The sequence below is a fragment of the Schistocerca cancellata genome, chromosome 4 (assembly GCF_023864275.1).
Source record: "Schistocerca cancellata isolate TAMUIC-IGC-003103 chromosome 4, iqSchCanc2.1, whole genome shotgun sequence".
Taxonomy (NCBI): domain Eukaryota; kingdom Metazoa; phylum Arthropoda; class Insecta; order Orthoptera; family Acrididae; genus Schistocerca; species Schistocerca cancellata.
In genome coordinates, this window is record NC_064629.1 from 832161310 (window position 1) to 832181281 (window position 19972).

The window sequence follows — 19972 nt, forward strand, 5'->3', positions numbered from 1 at the left end:
CCGGATGGGCTGGGTTATGCTACTTAATTTCCCTTTTGTGTTGTCTACGTCCGCCACCTTAAGGCGGCCAGGTAACGGAAATCCAGGTGTGGCCAGCGACCACAGAGGGTGGCAGCAAAGGGCAAACAGCAGCCTGCCCGTGCCACGACGCGGTCAGCAGAGCAGGTGGATGGAGGGAAGGAGAGGTGGAGGGAGGGAGGAAGGGGACCTCGATTTTCAGCACTTTGTGGACGCCTATCTAGGAGAACGCACCTTCAACTACCGCCTCCTCTGCAGTCTCTTAGGACGACGATTTTCCCCCGTACATGTGCTGCGTTATGAACCATTCATTACGAGTGCTGCTTTATCATGAATATTTCAAAGTGTATTAGAAGTGTGACGCATTTTCTTTCTATCGGATGTGGTAGCGCATATTTGCCTCGATTACCTGGGCTGCAGGATGGTTTCTGAGCAGACATCTGTAGCGAACTCTGACATCAAACAACGATAGATCTGTATGCTTACAGGTAATACACTTTTCAAACTCCTCTCTGTCCTACACCAACATCTCGCCAGTTGAACATCTTTCCCGCCAAAAAAAAATAAAGATACTACCTTACACCCCAGCCTTTTCCCCGCCAGCTTGTAGGTGTAGGGTAGAGTTTGAATGTGCCTGTCGCTAGTTTCGAATGGTGTTGCGAAATAACACCAGTTGTATGGTATCATCAGTTTTTGAGTTGTATTGCGATTTTATGCCATCCTTGTGTAGCACAATGCATATGGTTGTGTGATTAAGCCCGATCTTTCTGATCAATCATGTAATTAGGATCTATCTTTGCGTCAGTTTCCCGACAAAAATAAATAAAGTACACTAACCTAACCTTCCTCTCCCACATCTGGACAGTTTCCATGTGTTGGGCGTGCAGTAGAATCAGGGTTCGAGTCCCAGAAAGGGCACAGCCATTTTTAATTTCCTGTCAGTTCTAAGTGCCCCTGGTGGTTTAATTGTGTTGGGGGTGCAAATGCGCTTTCAGCCCAGGAGGACCAGGTTTCGAGTCCCGGAATGGGAACCGCCAATTTTAATTTGCCGCCAATTCATGGGTGGGATGTCAGCACAGTTCTGGGACAAAGAAATTCCCACAAAATTCGAAATTCCCGCCGAAATTCTAAATTCTCTCCAAAATTCGAAATTCCCGCCAGTAGTGTAGGTTGGGGGGAGGGAGGTGGGAGGCGTAGGGGACGAGGGGGCTGGGGCACACGCACAGCTGAAAAATACACGTGAAGCCATCTGGGGTTGGGGTTGGGGGTGGTCGGAGGTGATTAATTGATCAATTTAATTATTTTGCACATCAATTTGATATCAAAATTGCGCTACTAACGCCTTTATCCTGCTACTTGCCTAATATGGTGTAGATTTCTCTTATTTTATTATGTTGATCATTTACTCCTATGTAGGTAGGCGTCTACAAAATATTTATAGACAGAGTAGATTAACTGCACCTCTGCTATGCACTTCCCTGTGGAGTATCGATGTAGATGTATATGTGCCCCAATTTTATGAACTGTGACTTTTCCTGCCTAACGGAGAAGTAAACATCATACAATTACACGGTTTGTAAGCCACTCTCGTCACAAAATCGTAGACCTCTTGTCACACCAACGAATTTGCGATTCACTGACACTCAGCCCTTCCTGCCCTGGTTAAGGATCTGAAGTTGCTACTAACTACGGCCTCTCCGAGGACATGTCTTTACCGCGATACCGAGCACATCCGACTGTCGGAAATACGAGAATATTCAGAAAAGTGATACCTCTAGATTTTATATGTGAAAACTCTTAAAGCTTTTTATGTAAAACAAACATTATCAACATTCTACGTCTTTATTCATGTCTACAGATTCATTTCTCAACATAGTGACCCTAGCGACGAACACATTCCTTCCAACGAGAGACAAGTTTGTTTGATACCTTCGCTTTAGAATGTTTGACATTTTTAACAGAGCTACAACCTCACCTCTGCTCGCAGCGCTTCCTCACTATCAAAGTGAAGTCCTCGAAGGAGCTCTTTAAGTTCTGGAAACATTGAAAACTGGATGGAGCCAAGTCGGGACTGTATGGAGGATGTTCGATAACAGTCAACCCAACGTGTCTGATTGTTGCAGATATCGCAGCGCTCGGGTATCGTCAGGCATTGTCATGCTGAAGGAGAGAGTGCTCCATATCTGGACGAACTCTTCGAATTCGATACTCGATTGCAGCACGCACTTTCTCAAGCACGGGCATAGTTACGTTGCACACCGCCGTGTTACACGTTACAATTCGGAACCCTCTAGCGACAAAGGACTGCAAATATGTAGACATGAAAAATAAAATGTTCATAACATTTATTTTATTTAGAAAGCCTGAGGAGTTGTCATGTACAAAATTCGAAGGCATTGCTTTTCAGAATGCTCTGGTAAGAATGAGCTAAAAGGTAAACAAACGAATAACATAAATCTGTTTAAATCTTTTGTGGCTTTCAACAGAATGAAAAAAGTATGGCTCAAGAATACGATTGTGCCTTCCCAGAAGTTAAGAATAACCGTCCATCATTTTGAAGAGCTAAGAATTCCTTGAATATTAGTTAAGCTCTATTTTCAGAATCTTCAGTTTGCTTTGAAAACTGAGTAATTGTCATATACAACGGATACTAAAATCAATGCCTTTGTATTACACTCTCATTAGCAATATGTAACACTGTCATGAGGCTCTTATTGCTTTTTGGGATAAATATATTTTATTAGACCTAGAAGAAGAAGATGATGATAATGATTTTGGTTTGTGGGACGCTCAACGTCGCGGTTATCAGCTCCCGTACAAATTGCCAATCTTATCACTATCTAGTCTCGCCAGATTCCTGAATGATGATGAAATGATGAGGACAACACTAACACCCACTCCCCGGACGGAGAAACCCCCAACACGGCTGGGAATCGAACCCAGGACCCCGTGATCCAGAGGCAGCAACGCTAACCACAAAACCACGAGCTGCGGACTAGGAGACCTAGAAGAGAAGCTTTGCATTGTATTCGTAGTGGCTGCTTCGGAGATTGTCATTGTTTGCTTGTCATTGTAGAATATTCATTCGCTCCGTGACACAGTCAGACGTATCCTTTCCCACGCACTTCACAATGGCTTACAGAGTATAGAAGTAGACATGGATATCCCAGAATTTTATGAATTATGACTTTTCCTGCCTAAAGGAAAAGTTTACGTGGATTATAAGCCCCTTTCGTCTCAAAATCGTATGTTTCTCATCACAACGATTTACTGACACTCAACTCTTCCTTCTCTTGTTAAGGACTGTGTACCGGTATATTCATAACATAAACTTGTGTAAAAGAAATTGGGATATTTATTACTCACTCCAACTTACGTATGTTCTTGAACTGACGAGAAGTATTGCTTGCATATTCTTAACGTGTCGCTGTAAGTAAGCGACGTCCTGTTCCCGCGTAGGTGCTGCACAGACACAAGCAGCGCGGGAAGACCACCAAGAAGCCGTAAACTGAATGAAATGACCTGCCGCTTCCGCTAGAGATAAGATAAAGCTTTAGCCGCTCGTGAGAGGTTAATGAAAGGCAACGCTGCTGTGCTTACAGTTGCGGGAATTTTATTTCTGTGACAGCGTCCTCAAGCGTTAAGAAGGAGCACATTAAATTTTAAGTTTCACGTCTTGTTTTTTTTCCTGAAGGTACTCCGTTCAAACCGAAAAGTCAAATCTGAAAAATAATAACTGCAGCATACTCCTTAAATGAATAAATAAACAACCACTGGAAATGTGTACCACCGAACGAGATGCAGCAGTGATATCACAAGAAGACATACAGAAAACATGCTCTTTTGTCGAAAACTGACACACTGAGCCCGTGGCTATGTACAAAGTATAGATTGACTCTTACAGACAAGATAACAGCAACCAGCCACTTTTTATAGTTCTATTTCATTATTTAAATAGCGCCGTTTCCGGTTTCGAACCGACAGGTTCATTTCAGACGGCCCGTTCACGTTCAGATATATTTTACATTAGCTTTCACTTTTTGTTTTCCCAAATGATGAAATTTTCCTTGGGGTGGTGGCCCTCTAAAACCAAAACAACATGTGAGACAATGTCTATTTAACACAAACTGTGTCTCGCAACGGTTTGTGCCTGGCAACGGTTTTAAACGATGCAAACAAATTACGAGGTGCATTCAAGTTCTAAGGCCTCCGATTTTTTTTCTCCAGACTGGAAAGAGATAGAAACATGCACATTGTTTTAAAATGAGGCTGCGTTCATTGTCAATACGTCCCAGACATGGCAGCACCGTACGGCAGATGGAATTTTCCCGCCAGCGGCGAGAATGAGAACTGTTTTAAATACTTAATATGGTGACGTTTTCCTTACTTGAACAGCGTGCAATCATTCGTTTTCTGAATTTGCGTGGTGTGAAACCAATTGAAATTCATCAGCAGTTGAAGGAGACATGTGGTGATGGAGTTATGGATGTGTCGAAAGTGCGTTCGTGGGTGCGACAGTTTAATGAAGGCAGAACATCGTGTGACAACAAACCGAAACAACCTCGGGCTCGCACAAGCTGGTCTGACGACACGATCGAGAAAGTGGAGAGAATTGTTTTGGGGGATGGCCGAATGACTGTTGAACAGATCGCCTCCAGAGTTGGCGTTTCTGTGGGTTCTGTGCACACAGTCCTGCATGACGACCTGAAAATGCGAAAAGTGTCATCCAGGTGGGTGCCACGAATGCTGACGGACGACCACACGGCTGCCCGTGTGGCATGTTGCCGAGCAATGTTGACGCGCAATGACAGCACGAATGGGACTTTCTTTTCGTCGGTTGTGGCAATGGATGAGACGTGGATGCCATTTTTCAATCCAGAAACAAAGCGCCAGTCAGCTCAATGAAAGCACACAGATTCACCGCCACCAAAAAAATTTCGGATAACCGCCAGTGCTGAAAAAATGATGGTGTCCATGTTCTGGGACAGCGAGGGCGTAGTCCTTACCCATTGCGTTCCAAAGGGCACTACGGTAACAGGTGCATCCTACGAAAATGTTTTGAAGAACAAATTCCTTCCTGCACTGCAACAAAAACGTCCGGGAAGGGCTGCGCGTGTGCTGTTTCACCAAGACAACGTACCCGCACATCGAGCTAACGTTACGCAACAGTTTCTTCGTGATACCAACTTTGGAGTGATTCCTCATGCTCCCTACTCACCTGACCTGGCTCTTAGTGACTTTTGGCTTTTTCCAACAATGAAAGACACTCTCCGTGGCCGCACATTCACCAGCTGTGCTGATATTGCCTCAGCGATTTTCCAATGGTCAAAACAGACTCCTAAAGAAGCCTTCGCCGCTGCCATGGAATCATGGCGTCAGCGTTGTGAAAAATGTGTACGTCTGCAGGGCGATTACGTCGAGAAGTAACGCCAGTTTCATCGATTTCGGGTGAGTAGTTAATTAGAAAAAAAAATCGGAGGCCTTAGAACTTGAATGCACCTCGTATTAAAGTGCTGATGTTTTCAACATACGTAAGCACGTCCGACGTTACCTGAGTGACACCATTCCAGGACGTTAGACTGGAAGAGGAGGAGCAGAAGATGAAAATCGCCGGTTGCCTTCCAGGTTTCCAGACCTTACCGGTTGTGACTTCTACCTGTGGGGTTACGTAAAAGACCGCGTTTTTATCTCACCTATGCCTGACACAGTTGAAAATGTGCGACATCTCATTATTGAATCTGTGAATTCGATAACGAGAGACCAGCTGCATCGTGTGTGGCAGGAAATGAGCCTACGTTTTGATATTTTTCGAGTAACTAATGGTGCTCGCATTGAATTCACAAAAATTTTAAGTTTTCTCTTTCCAGGAACGTTGGAATTGTGTTTCTATCATTTGTAGTTTGAAAGCAATAAATGTTTGAAGTCTGTTCCTTTTCTTGTTCAAAAAATGTGTGTGAAATCTTATGGGACTTAACTGCTAAGGTCAACAGGCCCTAAGCTTAAACACTACTTAACCTAAATTATCCTAAGGACAAACACACACACCCATGCCCGAGGGTGGACTCGATACTCGCCGGGACCAGCCGCACAGTCCGTGACTGCAGCGCCCCAGACCGCTCGGCTAATCCCGCACGGCTCCTTTTCTTGAATATACCTTTTATTCATATGGAGTATGGAGGACGAAACAAAAATAGAGAAAAAAGAAACACATACATGTTCATGGAATAAACAAAGGATCATACTGCCTTTAAAAAACCGTATTGCGTCTACATTTACGACTGCGTCTAAAACATGTCTTCATATTGTTGCGCCGCAACAGAAATACGTGAAAGAGTGCGACATGAATACTTTGAAACAAGAAAGCAGACGTCATAAACATTCAGCTCAGCCATAACACACCGAGCAGAGTGTAGCGTTGTTGGAATACTGGACTCGTACTCAGGGGGACGGCGGTTCAATTTCCTGTTGAGACAGCCAGAGCTAAGTTTTCCATGATGCTCTTTGAAAGTACATGGGCGCTTACTTAACAACCTTTCCCTAGACTGCGCTTGCATTCCGTCTATAATGACCTCTTAATTGATAGTATGTTAAAAGCTAACTTAATTTCCGTCCTTGCTTCCTTCCTGCAGGCGCAAAACGAATTGGTAGGGAATGAAGACTTTGTCTTCTGCCGCCCCACTCGAACGAATGAAAAAACTAGTATCATATCACGGCCCAAATTATTGAAAACCGTATCTCTGGTTGTCTACGAGAGGTTCTATATGGAGTACGACAGATTGACGACACCTTTTATGTCCAAGTTGATATTTTTCAATTACTGGCCCGGGACGGGCAGTCACATCCAGCGGCAATTGAGATCTTGGAATCTCATTCGACATTTTTCTGTGGGGGCCCATCACAGTTTTAACATGCGAATTTTCAGTCGCAATTGAAAAAGGCCTCGTTAATAGCCTAATTTCTGGCTGCTTGTCCAATAAAGAGTAGTTTTGGAAAGCCACAGGCAGAATTTGAAGCAGCAGTGCAATGCATGTTGCAAGATTGGTGGTTGCAGTTTTCAACAGTTGCGCTAAGTTGTACACTGTGTGTCTGAAAAAGCGCAATACCACATTTATGGTTGATACATAAACTACGCACCCAAAAATCGCCAAATGTTCTAAGAAAGTGACTTGTGTGATGCCTGGCACTGATAAGTTTAAAGAGGACATGAGCTTAGAGGCCATACGTTTGGCCATTTCGTTAGGGAGATTTCACTAAAAGTTGTGTGTTCACGTATCTACTGCTGACGATGTCGCTGTAATAGAACTAAAAAATTAACTGATGGCGATGGCATTGTTCTAAAGCGCACAGTGCGAACTGATGTTCACACTAACTTGCCAGTCATTTTGGAAAGTTTCTATTGCAGCTCAGCTACAGAGTTGAGTTGCAGAACGGTCTGTTGAAAGGCGATGTGATCAGATTTCGTGGGCGTCCAGAAGTCAAGAAATCGTTGATAGCAAGAAGTGCTGTGCGACGTCGCTTATAGTAATGGAAACAACGCCGTCGTTCCTCTGTGGAGCAGTGAAAGGAGGTTTCCGAGAATGATGAGTACACTAAGTGGTGTGACATTCAGATGGGGGCTCGTTGATGTGCAAAATGTCTTATGATCCAAGTCTTTATTCGCGACGGTGCAGGCAGTATGGTGCTCTGCGCCTCTTTAACTCCAATAAGATGAACATAGATATTACTGAAAACATTTTGGCTTGTGGAATACTTTCGACGCTACGGCGACAGTTCTGGACTGGATCTTTCCGGTATAATCGTAAAAAATCCCACTCAACAAAGTCAGTATTATTGCATCGTAACTGTAAGAAAAATCTCGTAAATTTGTTTCACTACCATGCTCAAAGCAACAACCTGGGCGCTGTCGAATACATTGTCAGTTAACTAGAATTTCGTTTTCGTGCTAATTAACTTCGCCCATAACGTGGTGTTAGGTTCAAATGGTTCAAATGGCTCTGAGCACTATGGGACTTAACATCTGTGGTCATCAGTCCCCTAGAACTTAGAACTACTTAAACCTAACTAACCTAAGGACATCACACACAGCCATGCCCGAGGCAGGATTCGAACCTGCGACCGTAGCGGTCACGCGGTTCCAGTCTGAAGCGCCTAGAACCGCACGCCCACACCGGACGGCGTGGTGTTAGGAAGCGTGATAATATCTTCATGGCATCATAACTTAATAAGAAAACACCGTCGTAGGCTAAGTGCAGGTTTGTACTTTAAACGAAAAGCAATGATACTTCGATCACATATTCGATATATAATGAATCCGTGTTCTTGTTGTTTAAGTAAATTAGTGTGATTACACCAGGGACAACGACGCTTTTTGTTGTGGAGAATAAAGCCTCTAACGTAACCATATCGGTATATTCGTTTCTGCTAACACCCTTCCCATGGCCAACCATGTTGCGTTTTTGAAAAGATGTTGAAAGTAACTAACAGTTGTTAGAAATAAGATGTATATCAGTCGTAAGCAATCTAAATTTTAAGTTCCTGTCAGTGACTATATCTGCATTATCAGTTACTAAAGCAACAACACCAAACGCTTCTGAAGATTTTTTAACTGTAGTTTGTACCGCTTTGAATGGTCTCTTGCAGAAATAGCCGTAATATCACTCTTGAATCTGCACATCAGGATGTGCGGACTTAACAGCAGTGCGACCCACGGATTGTGACTCTAAGGCGAACCACGTCCGTCGGACGTGGATTATGCGAAACTCGACAATGGGAGTACGCTATCAGAGCAAGAGGAATGCAAGTTAGCTTCAAAGATTGGAATGAGTTCTCTGACACTGAGTCGGAAATGTTATTCGTGCGTTAGCTACAAAGGAGGCGTACAAGGCTACATAAATACGAGGGCTGTTCAGAAAGTAAGCTCCGATTGATCGCGAAATGGAAACGACTATGATAATCCGATAAAGCTTTGCACAGATGTGTTGGGCAGTGTCTCTAGTATGACCCTAGATAGCATCACGACACTCCTCTCATTTCTGAGCTCACAGTGATCGCGTAAAGTTGTCTAGAGAATAGTGTCTCCCGCCAAGTACGAGGACCTGGTGAGAAATTTCGCCTGAAGCTATACAGCCAACATTACATAACTGTCGTGCAGTTTCTTCTACAAGGCAATATTCTCAGCCGCATTCTGAAGGGGCAATGAAGATGCTCCTGCATCGTTTTCAATTGGAAATGTTTGACTACCCACAATACAGCCCGTAATTGACTCCCCCTGCGTTTCATTTCTGCTCATATGAACCGCTGGCTATGAATACAACATTTTGGCACAGAAAACGAGCTGTAGGCCAGCGTAGAGAATTGGCGGAAAGCACTGGCGGCTGTCTTTTATGATGAGGGTATTGGAAAGTTGGTACAACGCTACGACAAATGTCTTAGTCAGAACGGCAACTACGTAGAGAAGTAGCTGGATGGTGTAGCTAACTGTTAAAAATAAAACATTTCTAATTTTCACTGTGGTTCCCATTTCGCGATCAATCGGAGCTTACTTTCTGAACAGCCCTCGTATGTTACACTTTAGTGGACAGTCAGAGTGGTATGCGTTCTTCATTTGTTGCATTCATTTTTTGTGGACGTACAATCATTTCAGGTATAAATGCCAGTTAGGTACTACTGTCAGAAGGCCATAACATACTTCAACCAAACAGTAGTTCCTAATTTCCGAAAACGGACATTCACTTGGAGCGCCTGCTGGGCAACGCATGATAGGTTATAAAAGCCCAAATGCTGTCCTCCTCTTTCTAATTATCAGTACCATATCACTGCAGAGAGCAGTATTTATGCCTTCACCAAACATAAAAACAAAATTTTTTCTGTCCTAGATTCTCTAAAATGATTTAAATTCTTACACGTTATGTTTAGTCTTATAACTGTTTTTGTTTTATTTTCTTTCTGGAATTTCTTAGTTTCGGGTTTTTATTATGCTATTTTCTCTTTTAATAAAAAATGGTTCAAATGGCTCTGAGCAATATGGGACTCAACATCTTAGGTCATAAGTCCCCTAGAACTTAGAACTACTTAAACCTAACTAACCTAAGGACATCACACACACCCATGCCCGAGGCAGGATTCGAACCTGCGACCGTAGCATCTCTTTTAATAAACTCTGAATGTATCCTATGACACTGTGTCGTTGGAAAAGCTATTTAATCGAACAAAAGTCAAATAAATGAAAAAAATAAGGCTTCCCAAATGCGATCATGATGCCGGAATTCATCTTAATGACAGCTGTGACTTCCGTCTAATCCTCCAGTGACGATGAAAACTTATAACCTTCGATTACCTGACGCTTGTGACTTAACTTTAACTGCAACAACTGTATGAATTACCGTCACCAGTTGCACTTTTAGCGTAAGAAATGCTAAATAGAAAGTATTTATTAGCTATATCAATGTGGTTTTCTAGGAGTACTAATACCCAACCATGGAAGGAAATACGACATACTTTAATTTAACTTATTGATTTTACCGCTAGATTGTCCAGTTCCACTTAATCTAATTCCTTTCTTCCTTCATCGAATGCTCCAAATAATATTCTACAGGACCGTTATTTTAAAACACACAGCCACATCATACGTCTGTATTAGATCCAAATTTTCTACAATTCAAATATTCTATTATATCCTCGCAGTTCTAGTGGACTCCATGATATAGATGTTGCGCAGGAGTTCCTTCATAGTTGTAGAAAACGATAGAATTACCTACGTAGGTGCATGATAACTGAAAATGTGAAAAAACGAGATGTTCGAAACGTCAAAACCGATGCGTTGTCTGTAGTTGGTTTCAGATCTATTGACAAGCAATTGAAGAGAAATCTCGTAAATACTTCTTGCTTTGGGCCGAAATCGATAGACTGACGACAATTTTTTGACCATAGACCGTACTTAAAGATACAAGTTCTGAAAATCATACTCTTCTACTAAGTCGATAATTTACCCTGGGTACTATAAACGAATACTTTGAAGAAATACCTGTCTTCCGTTTGCGGCGCCTTGCCGCTCAGCTTCCCTGGACCATACGCCGCCATCGAACGCCCGCGCAGATCTGCTCTGAATCACAGCCGCCAGATACTCTAGATCTTGCTGGTGTCTAAAGTTCACAGGAGAAAGACTCTTGCTGATTGGTTAGCGGAGTCGTGGAACCAAAGCCCACGTCCTATTGGCCGTTCTTTTCCCATTCCACCCGTCCGCGTGGGCGCACTAGCGCGGCTCAAGGCCAGTGGCAGACCTGGAAGTTATATCCGCTGCAAAATCTGTCGCCTGCGTCCATTTCATGCCTTCAGCTTACCAAGCCTGCGATGTCCACCGTCCACATCTCACCCCAAATCAGTTTATAGGCTGTCATGTTGGTTGTGATTTCTGTAGGGGTTTTCTTACTGCAGCATGCAAAACAATGACCTATCGCTACAACACCTGTCCCATAAATCTTAATGCTCAAAAACAGGAATTGTATATATGCCACCACTCTGAAAGCAATCACATTTGTTTTCGCACATTGGTCGCTTTTTAAATTACTTACCGCCCTTTTTTTTAGTATTCATTATAAATTTTCTTTCCTAGCCTCTCTTCAGTTGGCGTTAAACAATGATTCCTCCATATAATGAGCTGCTACGTCGTAAAGAAAATTTAATTAACTTGACCTTTGACACGGATAGGACAGGTACTGCGTTTAAACTCTCTTTTGATTTTTTGCCTACATACATAGATATTTTAAAATTTTAACCTGTTTATATATAAAAATCTATGAAAAAATTTGCCTGTAGATCAATATATTTTCTTCGTGACTGCTGTAAGGAGAGAATGGGTTAGGTGCAGGATGAGCTGGTGGTCGGAGGTTTTCGTTTCTCCGCTTCTCAGAGAACGCCAGACAAAGTCGGAGAAAACTGCGACAACTCTGTCTCTCGTGGCAGCTAAAGTACTCACAGTCGCCATAAAATTTCCTGGAAACACATTCAGAATGAAAAGGTTGAACAACAGTGGCAGTATAATATCTTTTGACTAACAAACTGGTCGCCTAGAGAACGTCTTTAACACACAAGCTGACGACAAAATATTGCGCGTCGCTCGGACCGTGACAGCAGATTCGCCCAAGCTAAACACTAATCTTTTTATGAAGATCCGGGGATCCAACATCGAATAAAAGTTCGTAGACGATATTTACCTTCTTTTTCACAAGATATTTTTTTTAATTCTTGATAATTGCGATTACAAGTTGTATCTCCTCTGCACTTACAATTGCGTCTATATGCAAACTACGTATCTGAACCTCCAAAAACCACCGTCCAATAGGCATTCCCCATCTCCAAAATTACAAAAGGCATAGATGCTCTTTTTCACAGCAAAGAGCGTTGTTGTCTCAATTACGGTAGCGCGTCTTCGCAGGTAGTCGCAACCGGAATATTACAATAATATTAGTTAAGAGCTCCGCTGCGTTATTAAGATTTACTCGGTCTTGCATACGCAAATAACATAAGTACATTACTGTATACCATAGAACCGTCAGTTCATATTACGTAGGGACATTACATCCATCAACTCGCACTGTTTTAGTAATAACCAACGCGATATTTATGTATTACAACGCAAAATATCTGGCTGAAGACGCGCTGCACTAAAGAACTGAGAAAAAACAATACCAAGGAAAATGAACTAATGCCACGGAAATTTTAATTATTTTACGTGCTGTTAATATTCAAGTAAATAACTTAGGCAACGCCCAGCTTCGATGCTTCGTTTTACTGGGTAATATTCCGAGCAGGGCCTCTCCGGGATTGCTGTCAGACACACACTCCTCCTCCCACCGACAGTTTAAACGTTCCAGACATGGCTGAGATTCTAAAAATAGTACTCGGATTCAGAATACAGAAATGCTTTGTTAGAAGTTGAATGCAAATTTTATGTTCCAGACCGGTTCTGTCCCATTGTCGTATCCTCCATTATTCTCGGCGCAACTGGCGGCAGTTAACCGAATGAAACGACCCGCTGTTTCCGCTGGCTCTGAGATAAGTGTGTGTGCGTGTGTTTGTGTGTGTGTGTGTGTGTGTGAGGACGGAGGGGGGGGGGTGAGAGAGGGGGAGGAACATGTGGTAAGTTATGAAACAAGTTTAACGCTGCGTCTTCAGGCCTACAGACAACGACGAAAAGGAACAAACGAAGATGCAAGTATTTCATCGTGATGCTACTGAATACCTCTGCTTCGACACGATTCCAGGAATCAAACAGGAAGAACAAGAATACGAAAAATGTGCATTTTAAAAAACAAAGAAATCATAATTGAAAATATCTGTATATTAATTTAACCACGTGTCACAAACAATGGTATAATAACTACACTACTGGCCATCAAAATTGCTACACCACGAAGATGGTGACCATGGCTCGGAGACCATGGCTGCGGTTACCCTTGACGCTGCATCACAGACAGGAGCGCCTGCGATGGTGTACTAAACGGCGAACCTGGGTGCACGAATGGCAAAACGTAATTTTTTCGGATGAATCCAGGTTCTGTTTACAGCATCATGATGGTGGCATCCGTGTTTGACGACATCGCGGTGAACGCACAATGGAAGCGTGTATTCGTCATCGCCATACTGGCGTTATCACCCGGCGTGATGGTTTGGGGTGCCATTGGTTACACGTCTCGGTCACCTCTTGTTCGCATTGGCGGCACTTTGAACAGTGGACGTTACATTTCAGATGTGTTACGACCCGTGACTCTACCCTTCTTTCGATCCCTACGAAACCCTACATTTCAGCAGGATAATGCACGACCGCATGTTGCAGGTCCTGAACGGGCCTTTCTGGATACCGAAAATGCTCGACTGCTGACCTGGCCAGCACATTCTCCAGATCTCTCACCAATTGAAAACGTCTGGTCAATGGTGGCCGAGCAACTAGCTCGTTACAATACGCCAGTCACTACTCTTGATGAACTGTGGTATCGTGTTAAAGCTGCATGGGCAGCTGTACCTGTACACGCCATCCAAGTTCTGTTTGACTCAATGCCCAGTCGTATCAAGGCCGTTATTACGGCCAGAGGTGGTTGTTCTGGGCACAGATTTCTCAGGATCTATGCACCCAAATTGCGTGAAAATGTAATCACATGACAGTTCTAGTATAATATATTTGTCCAATGAATACCCGTTTATCATCTGCATTTCTTCCTGGTGTAGCAATTTTAATGGCCAGTAGTGTATATACACTCCTGGAAATTGAAATAAGAACACCGTGAATTCATTGTCCCAGGAAGGGGAAACTTTATTGACTCATTCCTGGGGTCAGATACATCACATGATCACACTGACAGAACCACAGGCACATAGACAGGCAACAGAGCATGCACAATGTCGGCACTAGTACAGTGTATATCCACCTTTCGCAGCAATGCAGGCTGCTATTCTTCCATGGAGACGATCGTAGAGATGCTGGATGTAGTCCTGTGGAACGGCTTGCCATGCCATTTCCACCTGGCGCCTCAGTTGGACCAGCGTTCGTGCTGGACGTGCAGACCGCGTGAGACGACGCTTCATCCAGTCCCAAACATGCTCAATGGGGGACAGATCCGGAGATCTTGCTGGCCAGGGTAGTTGACTTACACCTTCTAGAGCACGTTGGGTGGCACGGGATACATGCGGACGTGCATTGTCCTGTTGGAACAGCAAGTTCCCTTGCCGGTCTAGGAATGGTAGAACGATGGGTTCGATGACGGTTTGGATGTACCGTGCACTATTCAGTGTCCCCTCGACGATCACCAGTGGTGTACGGCCAGTGTAGGAGATCGCTCCCCACACCATGATGCCGGGTGTTGGCCCTGTGTGCCTCGGTCGTATGCAGTCCTGATTGTGGCGCTCACCTGCACGGCGCCAAACACGCATACGACCATCATTGGCACCAAGGCAGAAGCGACTCTCATCGCTGAAGACGACACGTCTCCATTCGTCCCTCCATTCACGCCTGTCGCGACACCACTGGAGGCGGGCTGCACGATGTTGGGGCGTGAGCGGAAGGCGGCCTAACGGTGTGCGGGACCGTAGCCCAGCTTCATGGAGACGGTTGCGAATGGTCCTCGCCGATACCCCAGGAGCAACAGTGTCCCTAATTTGCTGGGAAGTGGCGGTGCGGTCCCCTACGGCACTGCGTAGGATCCTACGGTCTTGGCGTGCATCCGTGCGTCGCTGGGGTCCGGTCCCAGGTCGACGGGCACGTGCACCTTCCGCCGACCACTGGCGACAACATCGATGTACTGTGGAGACCTCACGCCCCACGTGTTGAGCAATTCGGCGGTACGTCCACCCGGCCTCCCGTATGCCCACTATACGCCCTCGCTCAAAGTCCGTCAACTGCACATACGGTTCACGTCCACGCTGTCGCGGCATGCTACCAGTGTTAAAGACTGCGATGGAGCTCCGTATGCCACGGCAAACTGGCTGACACTGACGGCGGCGGTGCACAAATGCTGCGCAGCTAGCGCCATTCGACGGCCAACACCGCGGTTCCTGGTGTGTCCGCTGTGCCGTGCGTGTGATCATTGCTTGTACAGCACTCTCGCGGTGTCCGGAGCAAGTATGGTGGGTCTGACACACCGGTGTCAATGTGTTCTTTTTTCCATTTCCAGGAGTGTAGTTTATTACTTTGGCTTAGCAAGGAAGCCACAGTCCCCTTGTTTCATTGGTACTGGTTGTCTGCATGAGCTCTGTGTACTTAATTTTTTATAAGTGTTGTTAGCATAGTAACGCTTTCCTACACTTATGGAAAGAGTTGAAGTAGTCAGCATGAAGCATTATACTCTGTCTCGATTCGAGGATTTTAGAGCTTGTTGAGTTTTAAGGAATGAGTGAAAGAGGGAATAATAAACTGAACAAATAAGGTGATGGTACACATACCTTCAAGTATCCACATTTAGGTTACAGGAGCGAAGTTGATACATTTTAAATGTATGGCAGGTCAGATGTATTGTACAAGAGCGCTGAAGCGGACAGTCAGACTTGTAATCAAAACAGCTTTTCGTCGCAAAATCTTTCTTTTATTTTACGACCGGTTTAGCGAGGAAGATCTGTTTTATGAAGTCTGAAGTCGCTGATTTGCGCTTTGGCTGCGTTGCCCCCGAAAACGTTTGCGTAGTTCATCGCAGCTCATAGTTATATCTTGTGAATGGTGAGACCGCAGGTTACAGAGGGCTCCACCTTCTCTTTGAAAAGTGGATACAGGGTTCGAAGCCTCTGGGAAACGTTGCTGCGTATTTGTCGTACTTCTTGCTGCCACGTCAGTGTTCTGTCTATCGTCACGCCGAGGTACATCACGGCCGTGGACTTCTGGATGACTTCTCCAAAGGGGCTGACCCCTGGGACATGTGAATTATCGCCTGGCTCTTCTTGGCGATGACTCAAACAATTCGATGCCATTCTCCTGGCATTGACATGCATCCTGCAGTCGCTGATTGAGAGCCTGGGGCATCTATTACAGGTCTGTGGTATACAGGGTGGTCCATTAATAGTGACCGGGCCAAATATCTCACGAAATAAGTATCAAACGAAAAAACTACAAAGAACGAAACTCGTCTAGCTTGAAGGGGGAAACCAGATGGCGCTATGGTTGCCCCGCTAGATGGCACTGCCATAGGTCAAACGGATATCAACTGCGTTTTTTTAAAATAGGAACCCCCATTTTTATTACATATTCGTGTAGTACGTAAAGAAATATGAATGTTTAAGTTGGACCACTTTTTTCGCTTTGTGATAGATGGCGCTGTAATAGTCACAAACGTATAAGTACGTGGTATCACGTAACATTTTTCGCGTAATAGTTCTCTCTCTCTCGCGAATTGTTAAATTGTTGCTCTTTGGTTTATTTATTCTCTTTGTAACAACACATTTACGGAAAGAGTTACGCGAAATATTTTTATCAATGCTGTGCTTTGATTTTCATTATCATCATTACCTTTTAGCGGAATAAAATGTATATATGGAAGTTTGATTGTTCTGGATCTGGCCTACAATTTAAGGAACGATTTTTCGTAACTGCAACTCATGCTAGGAATCAATATATCTTCCCTACTTCATAGTGAGTAAAAGTTGAAATTACTTTTTTATGAACACTGATGTTACAGTTCGTATGATCGTTCAAAAATACAAGTTCGCAGTGGATTTTATCTCTCGTTAAAATGCTATTTCACACCACGACTAGCCCAAGAACATGAGACTCTCATTAAAAATACGTTGTCACTATAAAGTTTGCCAGATCAGAACGGAGCACAGCAAGATTCCTATCAGATTCTGAAGGTACATTAAATTATTTGCACTGTAAATTATATCCTATCAGCAGCCCGCGTCAATCTGCAACACATCATAAAATCCGCTGATCTTCACTGCCAGTCTGGGAGCTAAAAGAAATAATATTATTTTACTATTATTTTACCGCCTCCTTGCGGTATGCTCGACTATATCGTAAGTCGTTTAAATACGCCGCGGCAGCGGCTTTTCGTTCTCCACGCAGCTCAGCACCACAGATAATATTTATATAACTGAAAAATGTTTCAACAGGATGGGATAATATGCAAGCAAGCTTAACAATAAATGATACAAGTTTTCATTTAAACAACTCTATTAAAACCTTTAAATATCTCAGTGATTACAGACCTTTGTGAATTCAGACATAATGGCGTCAAAAGCTTAGTTTCGACAAAAGAGTGCTACATTCGCGTTCTCTACGACAACAACAGGAGATCTTACTCGCGCAACTTCCAAACTAAGAAGACAAAGACATTAATCTACATCACGTATTATATACTAGTTCATTTCTTTTATCTCTGTTTAACATTTATCTTCTGTGTCGGTTTTATTACTCGCCGACGCAGACGTTTTCAAAAATAAATAATAAAAAAAAAATACATAATTTTATGCAATGACACAATATGATACATCTAATTCTCTAATTACTACATAATATATTGGTTTTGTTTCTCTAGACGTTACAATGCCCCCTGGCAGCAATTGACTAACGTTGGAAATGTTCGGCAATATGCTGCCACTAACGTCTGTTTGGTTATTGTCTGTTACCTTGGTTGGAACATTCACCATACACTTCTTAGTTCTTTTACACTGTAGGTTTAATTACACTTTTTATACTGTTCTTACACTTTGCGAGGTGACCGTCAACCTAGTCCCAGGGTCATTACATTTATTTTGGCTCCCCCATTCGGGCTACGTGCGATCAGAAAACCTGGGAAAACTGCGCCGGAGCCATGGTCATCTCGCCTGGTTTGTTTTAATACCCAGTTTGATCACAAAAAGTTCAGATTCTTTCAATGTTCACATGTAATAAAGGCTATTTGTGAGATCATGTTAAACTTTTAGTCTCTTTGTTACCCATATAATATTTGTGTTTTGGATTGTAATGAAAGTCACTTATTACACATTTTTACAGTAGTATCCTGAATCGTCCTTGCATTTGCTCGCGACAATTGGTTTAAAATGTCTAGCATTCATGCGAGTATACTTCATTAACATGACGAAAACATATTATATCTATATATCACTGAACCAATGAATACTTTGAGTCCGTATTGAATAACTCAAAAAAAAAAACTGTTTGTCACGTCATTTAGTGTCCACTAAACCCTATTCATGATAGTGCATTAAACACATATTTGATAGTTCATTTGAATGACAACAATGTTGTACGGAGCTGGCGGCGCAAAGCGATTGTTGAGTAGCGTCGTCTGGAACGCCGCGTGCCGACGGCCGCTGGGTTCGACGACCGGCTCTCAGTAACAGCGACGTCGTGCTGACGTGGCGCCCAAGCAGTCACGAACCGCGCTGAACCATTCGCCGATGTCGGCGAGTGGCAGTGGTTTACCGTGACCGGCTGGCTGGCGACACGGCACTCGTCTCGGCTTCTCCGCATGGCTCCCCGTCGTAGCGCATGAAACAAACATTCCACAACAGTGTACTATCTTTAAGAACACAGATTACTAGCTGTGGAAGAAGATGCAACTGGTTAAAAGCGTTTATTGTTCAGTAAGCCGTCGCTTCACTGGTATGCACAGGATGGTTTGGCGTGATAACAGGTTTCTTGTGGCATTGTGACACTGGTATTCAAGGTTCGTCACACGCACATTGTACTACACATTTTCACTCACTCCACGGTTGGTACACTGCCAGAGCGTCTTTCAACACGTGAAAATGTTTCGTAACACACATACTAAATGTCCCCATCGAGCGATGTTCGTTTAAATCGACTCCGAAAGGATCAATAACTACTGTTTTTATACACTGTCTATTGTTCGTTGAGCACTGCACTAGGACAGTCTGTCACTCAACACTAGACTTATCGACGTATATATTGGTGCAGATACAACAGTCATTTTCTGTCCCTGCTACACACAATATTCCGTCCTTTCCTCCATTGTTTATGCACACAGTTTATTTTTTAATACCTTTTAACTGTTCTTCGCATACTCACTCTCATCTACATGGCGTCTATTTGTTTTTACCTTATCACAACACACCTTTCATATTGTTACTAGGCGTATATAGCCCTTTTGTAAAATTTTTTAATTTTCTTATCAGTGTAGCTTGCCTGGTTATCACCCATCTATCAAACAGATTTTACCATGTGCATGACAGCTTGACTTGGGCATATTGCTCAATAAATACTTCATTTAGCACTAGCATTATTTTTAATGATTTTTCCTATATGACTACAGTGTAGGTTCCACATTAGTTGACTTAATTCGCGTATCGCGTAATGAATATTCAAGGGCGTGTACCAAGTACACAGGCTTCAATTGAAGCATTGCTATATACAAAGCGGAGTTTCCACGGAACCGGCTTGTTTTTTGATTAGCTTATGCTCCAGTGTCGTTCTCAAATCACTACTGGCAGCAAATATCACATAATTGTTGCA